This window comes from Diceros bicornis, chromosome 13 (assembly GCF_020826845.1).
Source record: "Diceros bicornis minor isolate mBicDic1 chromosome 13, mDicBic1.mat.cur, whole genome shotgun sequence".
Taxonomy (NCBI): Eukaryota; Metazoa; Chordata; class Mammalia; order Perissodactyla; family Rhinocerotidae; genus Diceros; species Diceros bicornis.
In genome coordinates, this window is record NC_080752.1 from 42,669,172 (window position 1) to 42,677,418 (window position 8,247).

The following is an 8,247-nucleotide window of genomic DNA, read 5'->3' on the forward strand; positions in this document are numbered from 1 at the left end:
CCCGGGATCCGAACCGGCGAACCCCGGGCCGCCGCAGCGGAACGTGCGCACCCAACCACTTGCGCCACCGGGCCAGCCCCCCTTTCACGTCCTTTTATCTCACTGAATCCTCACAGTGTCCCCTCAAAGGAGACTCTGGAGTCAGACCGCCTGGGTCCAAATCCTGCTTCATCACTTAGATGAGAGACCTTGAGCAAGTCACTTTATATTTCGATGCCTCAGTTTCCTCACCTTTAATTTTTTTTTTAATTTTATTTATTTATTTTTTCCCCCAAAGCCCCAGTAGATAGTTGTACGTCATAGCTGCACATCCTTCTAGTTGCTGTATGTGGGACACGGCCTCAGCATGGCCGGAGAAGCGGTGCGTCCGTGCGCGCCCGGGATCCGAACCCGGGCCACCAGCAGTGGAGCACGTGCACTTAACCGCTAAGGCACGGGGCTGGCCCAGTTTCCTCATCTTTAAAAGGGTGGTAAGAAAGGCCAATAGTGGATATTGGTTTTATGGGGTATGAAGCTTATACAATCTGAAGGGCCTTCTTTAAGAATAGAAAATCAGGTATGAAAGTGAATATTTAAAATGAAAAAACATGGGCTGGCCCCGTGGCTTAGCGGTTAAGTGCGCGTGCTCCGCTGCTGGCGGCCGGGGTTCGGATCCCGGGCGCGCACTGACGCACCGCTTCTCCGGCCATGCTGAGGCCGCATCCCACATACAGCAACTAGAAGGATGTGCAACTATGACATACAACTATCTACTGGGGCTTTGGGGGGAAAAATAGATAAATAAAAAAAATTAAAATGAAAAAACAAATCTCTACAAATTACAAACTAAAATAAGCCAACAGAAAACACAAACATTGCAAACCCAGGAGAATACCAAGGTACTTTTACTGATCAATTGCCTGACAATATTTACCTACGTGTTTTAGCTGCACACTCTTTGTTCACCTCTTCTCATGTCAATGATATTTATTTTGAAACCATCACAAACAACGTTTGCAAGTACAGTACAGAGAACTTTTTTAACCTTGAACCATTTGCGAGTAAACTTCCAACCTGATGCTCCATAACCCCCAAATACTTTAGTGTGTAATTCCTACAAACAAGGACATTCTCCTATATAACCACAATATATAGTGCATAACCATCGACATCAGGAAATTAACATGGAAAAAAATCAGGAAATTAACATCTAATCTCAGACCCCATTTAAGTTTCACCAAATGCTCCAGTGAAATTGTGGTGGTGGAGGGGCTCAGCCCAGAATCTCACATTGCATTTCTTTATCATGTCTCTTTAGTCTTTATCAGTCAGGAAGTATCCTTGGTCTTTTCTTGCCTTTCACGACCTTGGCACTTCTGGAGAGTTGTTATTTTGTAGTATGGCTCTCAATTTGGGTTTGTCTGAGGCTTCCTTGTGATTGCTCAGGCTATGTATCTTTAGCAGGAATATCACAGAAGTGGTACTGTGTTCCTCTTGATACATCCTATCAGGGAGCGTACTTTTCCATTTGTCCCATTGATCACTTTGGTCACTTGATTAAGGTGATGGCTGCCAAGCTTCTCCACTATAGTTCATCTTTTCCTCTTTGTAATGAATCAGTATTTTATGAGGAGGTATTTTTATTTATTTATTTATTTATTTATTTATTTATTTATTTATTTATTTATTTATTGTGAGGAAGATCAGCCCTGAGCTAACATCCATGCTAATCCTCCTCTTTTTGCTGAGGAAGACCGGCCCAGAGCTAACATCTATTGCCAATCCTCCTCCTTTTTTTTTTTTTGCCCCCCAAAGCCCCAGTAGATAGTTGTATGTCATAGTTGCACATCCTTCTAGTTGCTGTATGTGGGACGCGGCCTCAGCATGGCCGGAGAAGCGGTGCGTCAGTGCGCACCCAGGATCCGGACCCGGGCCGCCAGTAGCAGAGCGCGCGCACTTAACTGCTAAGCCACAGGCCGGCCCTATGAGGATGTATTTTAAAACTATCTATATATTCCTCCTCATACATTGAATGTATGTATGTATGTATTTAGTTAGGAACGCAGGGTCTCCTATTTTATTCAGTGGCTTGCAATCTGTTACTATCATTATTTTGATGCTAAAATTGTCACAGATTTGGCCAATGGGAGCCCCTTCAAGCCGGAGTCTGTGTCTTTTTGACATGCCCCATCATTCTTTGAACATCCTTTGTCTTCTGGTATAAGAAGATACCACTTTTCAAGCCCCTGGAATCAACCAGTACTCCAAGAAGTTCTGATTCAATCTTCTAGTGGAGAAGAGTATTTAAAAACCATAATCTGGGGACTAGAATATTTAAAAACCAAGATCTGCTCATTGCTATTAGGGTGTCACTGCTCCTAGGCCGTCCCAGAGCTAAGGAATGTACAGACACACACACACACGCGCGCGCGCACACACACATTTATATTTATTTCTATATTTATTCATACATATACTAAAAAACATGAGTTCAGATCATTATCTGCAGTTCTAATCCACTAAAACAAGGTTCATTCTAGTTTTCGCTCTTTCTGTATTTACACCTCCCTTCTCCGACACTCAGAAATCTGGCTTCCATTATTCTTAATTTTTTTACTTATTGGATAAAGCCACCGTTTGTAACTAATCTTCCATCTCCACTGTCGCCCCCTCCCCTGTGAGATGTCTCCCTACCCCACTTGGGCTCTGATACCTGTGTCAGGTGCCCCCTCCCCCTCGGGGACGCCCTCTTCACGCAGCTGGGGATCTGTCACCCAACACCAGGTGGCTTCTCTGTGTGGACGCCCTCCGCACCCTGGTGGAGCTCTAACTTCTGCTCTGGGCTGCTGTGGCTCCCTCTCTCTTCTGGTGCATATTTGTACCTTGTTCTGCTAATAGTTTTAGGATTGAAATTTTCAGGAGGAGGAGGAAGTAGAGCTGTCAATGATTTTTAAAAATAAAATTCTAGGGCCAGCCCCGTGGCTTAGCGGTTAAGTGCTCGTGCACCGCTGCTGGCGACCCGGGTTCGGATCCTGGGTGTGCACTGACACACTGCTTCTCCGGCCATGCTAAGGCCGTGTCCCACATACAGCAAATATAAGGATGTGCAGCTATGACATACAACTATCTACTGGGGCTTTGGGGGAAAAAAATAAATAAATAAAATTATTTAAAAAATAAAATAAAATTCTACAGTGAGGATACAGTGAGATTCTACTGTGAGAATCAACAGTGAGAATTCTACAGTAAGAATTCTAGTGAGAATGATTCTGTCTTTCCTCTTCCATGGTTGATCAACAAAAAAGTTTTATTCCTGATAGTTAGGATACATAAGACATGCCACTTCACATGTAGATGTATTTGCTACTTGTCGTGCTGCTTATAGGTTTGTAGTAGGAATTTTGATAATTTCTACTTTGTGTAATTCCTATCAAAAAAGAAAAACATGCATGGAGCATTTATAATTGCATAGCCTGCATATTTCTTATACAAGAGAACTTCCTTTTTTGAGTTGGTGTCAATATGAAATGACAATTTCGTGATGATTGAAAGAATTTTGCACAGATTGGCTTCTTGATCCACACAAATTTTTTTCTCCTCCACCACGCACGTAATTCTAGGTGTCTTGGGAATAATTCATATTGGGAAGTGGGATAGAGTGGGAAGAAACAGTGGTTTTTAAACAATTGTAGTTTTAAAATTTTATCTTTGCAAATTAAAAAGAAAAAATATATATGTATTTGACCCTAAGAAGACGTTGCTGGGGTCTCTCCCAGTGCCTTGGATGGGCCCGTGCAGGCCCTGGAATTCAAGCCTCATTAGCCTCACAGAAAATCTGCCTCTAATAGTGCCTTTCCTGGGTGCTAGTGAGACTCAAGTGAGGTGTTTGTGAGGACACACGTGCCTGGCACACAGCAAGTGCTCCATAAAGGAGGGAAATTGTCCCTATTATTGTTGTTGCTTTTTTACCCTCATTTCCTAGAGGATGAGGTTACAGAGGAGGAGACCCAGAGAAGGGAGGAGACCCCTCTGTGGGGGTCACGGTAAGGCTGGGCTGGAAGCTAGGTCTCCAGGTTTTAAGTCTTGCGTTTTTTGCACTGTGGGGAACTGTGTTTTCTGATTCCTGTGTATGGCCTGAAGACCAGGGTGCTAGTCCTGGAGGCCCTGGAGGGTGAGGAAAGGCCTCAGCTGGGATCTCTATAGCCCAGAGCCTGACTGGGGCCACTCACTCAGAGAAGTAGGAGGCCTCTGTGGGAGAAAATGGTCCATCAGCTGCCCTCTGCCTAGGCCCTGCCCTCAGTCTAAAGGAGGAGACATAGGTCAACCCTCAGGAGACCCCAGTCTAAAGGGGGAGACACAGCTCTGCCCTTGGGAACCCCAAATCTAATTGGGGTGACACAGGCCAGCCCCGAGGAGGCCCCATTCTGAGGAGGGAGAGACAGCCCCGTTCTCAGTAGCTCTAACAAGGGAGCCAGGACGCCACATCAGTGGTGGGCGGGAATGCTCAAATGGTACGGGGGGCTAAGGAGCTGGAATTTGGAAGACTTTCTGGAGGAAAAGTTCATGACAATGCTTTCCCATCTGTACAGCACTCTACGGTTTACCAAGTACTTTCACAACAATTATTTCAGTTAATCTTCATGCAACAATAGGATGGGGGTGTTACTGTCCAAGCAGGAACAATAATCATCAACATCCTAAGAATGATAACAAGTGACATTTATTGAGCACCTACTGTGTGTCAAGCACTGCATTATCTGTAAAATTAAAGGACACTCCATAAGATAATGTATGTGAAAATGCTCTGCAATCCTATGCCCAGGATGCACGTTTGTTTTTGTTGTGCACCGAGTCCTCAGACTAATTGAAGGGGCAGCTGGGAGATCCTGGGCTGCAGGGGGCATGGGTTAAGCATTGGAACTGGGAGTCAGAGAGCCAGCACTGGGCACCTTTTCGTTTCCTGAACATGTCATGCACCTTTGTGCCTCCCAGCTTTTGCCCATGCTGTTCCCCCACCTGGGATGCCTTTCCCTTACCCTGTCTGCTTGGTAAGCTCCTGGTCACCCTTAATGGTCTAGCTCAAACATTACTGCTCTAGTGCAGGTTTCCTGTCTTGCCCTCTCCACCTGTTCGGAAGAATAAATTGCTCCCTCCCTGAGTTCCCTGTCATCTAGTCCACACCCTTCAGAGAGCACTTAGCACGGTTGGTGTAATCAGCCACTTGCCTGCCATTAGTGGTGTTCAAATGTAGATGGGGTCAGAGGTCACTAGGGGAGACTGATTGGTCACCAAGAGGGGGACATTCATTATCTTAGTAAATTCACCAGGGTCCAAGATCAGGCCTTGGTTTCTCAGGGAAGAGTCACATCAAATAACCGTCTGGGGCTGATGTATAAAATCAGAATGCCAATTCAGGGAGACAGAACTCTAAGGTGAAGTAGGTTAGTGTGTGCACTCTGGAGACAGGCTGCATGGGTTTGAATCCTGGTCCTACCTTTTCAGCTCTGTGACCTTGGGCACAAGACTTCACTTGTCTGTCCCTGTTTTTTCATCTCTCAGATGGGGACAGTAACATAGGAGCATTGTGTTAAGTCAAGTAATGTTTGTAAAATGTTCAGTACACTACTGGGTACTTAATAAGTCAATAAATTTTACCAATATTTATTGATAAGTTATGTAATGAGATGCAATAGTATCAAGCAAAGACCATTTGTCCATTCTCCAGATATTTACTGAGGGTCTACAACATTTGAGACTCTGAGCTGAATGTTTGGATGAATCAGACAAGCTCTATCTTTGATTATGTTTATATTCCAGTGAGAGGAGATGGATGTAGAACCAAAATTTCTTAATCATATATTTCAATTGTAGTAAGTAATTACAGAGGATGAGCACAAGGCACTTTGAAAGTAAACACATGGAGATGGAGAATTGCTCTGTATATCAGGGTCAGTAAAGGCCTCACAGAGGAAGGGCATTTGGGTTGAGACCTGATGGATGAAAACAAGTTGGCTGGCAAAGGCCTAGGAACTAGGACAGCGCATTCTGGGAAGTGAAAGCCGCCAGTTGGGAGGGAGCCTGGTGAGTGAAGGCAAGTGTGGGACAAGATGAGGCTGGAGAAGTAGGCAGGGCCTTGACAGTGTTGCTCCTCAGAGGCCATGGTTGGGAGTTTGGAATTTATCCTGAATGCAATGGCAATCCGTGAAGGGCTAATTTTAAGCAAGGGAGTAACAAGATCTGGCTTATCCTTTAGAAGGATTGCTCTGGCTGCTGGGTGGAGGATGGACTACAAAGGGACAAGAACGGAGTAAGGAGACCAGCTAGGAAGCTATAGGAGTAGTTCGAGCAAGAGATGATGCTGGTTTATACTGGAGTAGTAACAGCACCTTGCTTCGCATGGCTAGGTGAGAAGTGGAGAGAATCAGGATATATTTTGGAGGGAGAGCTGACAGGACTTACTAATGGATAAGATAAGGCTAGATTTTGGCTTGTGCAAATGGGTAGATGAGTGGAGGTTTGGGCTTTGGCAATCATTGCTTGAAGGGGCCATTTAACTCTATGGAGAAGACTTCAGAAGGACTTAATGTGTGTGTGTGGGAGTATCAGTGTTGGCCATGTTAGTTTTTTTAAAATAATAATTCTTTTTTTTTTTTTAAAGATTTTATTTATTCATCTTTTCCCCCCAAAGCCCCAGTAGATAGTTGTATGTCATAGAAGGAGCAATCCTTCTAGTTGCTGTACGTGGGACTCGGCCTCGGGTTGGACGGAGAAGTGGTGCCTTGGGGCGTGCCCGGGATCCGAACCCGGGCCACCAGCATCAGAGCGCGCGCACTTAACCGCTAAGCCACAGAGCCGGCCCAATAATTCTTGAATATAATCAAATATCTAGTCAGAGTTCAAAGTGTCTCATAAAGTTACAAATTTTTTTATTGTGGTAAAATATACATAACATTAAACTTACCATGTAACCATTTTTAAGTGTATAGTTCAGTGGCATTAAATACACTCACATTGTTGTGCAGCCGTCACCACCATCCATCATCAGAACTTTTACATCTTCCCAAAGCCATGTGAATTTTGAGATGTCTGTCCAGGAGGTAGGTAGATACATGAAGCTGGAGCTCAGGAAAGGTCTGGGCCAGAGATGTCATGAGATCACCTACAGAGAAAGTGCAGAGAGAAAGGAAAAGAGCAGAGGGCAAAGGATGGAGCCCCCAACATTTGCAAGTGTGGGTAGGACAGGATGTGAGAAAGAGTGTTAGTGAGGCAGGAAGAAAACCAGGTAAGTGTGGTGACACAGAAGCTCTATTAGTTTGCTAGGGCTGCCATAACAAAATACCACAGACTGAGTGACTTCAACAGCAGAAATTTATTTTCTCACAATTCTGGAGGCTGGAAGTCCAAGATCAAGGTGTTGGCAGGTTTGCTTTCTCCTGAGGCCTCTCTCTTTGGCTTGCAGATAGCTGTCTCACACGGCTTTTCCTCTGTGTGCTCACAAGTTCCTGGTGTCTCTTCCTCTTCTTGTAAGGACACTAGTCATATTGGATTAGGACCCCGCCCTTATGAATTCATTTAACCTTAATTACCTCTTTAAATGGCCCTATCTCCCAAAACAGCTACATTGGGGGTTAGGGCTTTAATTTATGAATATGGGGGGAACACAATTCCATCCATAAGAGAAGCCTAAGGAAAAAAATTGTTTATAGAAGGAAGAAGGGGTCAACTGTGTCAAATGCAGCTGAGAAGTCCAGCGAGACAATAGTGGTCCACTGGTGTTGGCAACATGTAGGTCATTGTAACCTTGGTCAGAGTCTTTTAAGAAAAGGCTGATTAAATTGAGGAGAGATGGAAAGTGAGGAAGTGGAGAAACAAGTATAGAAATCTTTTCAAGGTTTGCTGAGAATGAGAATTGAAAATTGGGGCGGGGGCCGGCCCCGAAGCTTAGCAGTTAAGTTCACTCGCTCCACTACTGGTGGCCCGGGTTCGGATCCCAGGCATGCACCGACACACCTCTTCTCCAGCCATGGTGAGGCTGTGTCCCACATACAGCAACTACAAGGATGTGCAACTATGACATACAACTATCTACTGGGACTTTGAGGAAGAAAAAAAAAAAAGGAAATTGGGGTGGTAGGTGGAGAATGTAGAGTCACAAAATAGTAAAAAAATAAGTGAAATTAAAGCAAGTTTGTAAATTGAAGAGAATGATCCAGAAGAAAGAAATTTGTGATTCAGGAGATTAAAAAAAGGATAATTGCAAGGACAGAA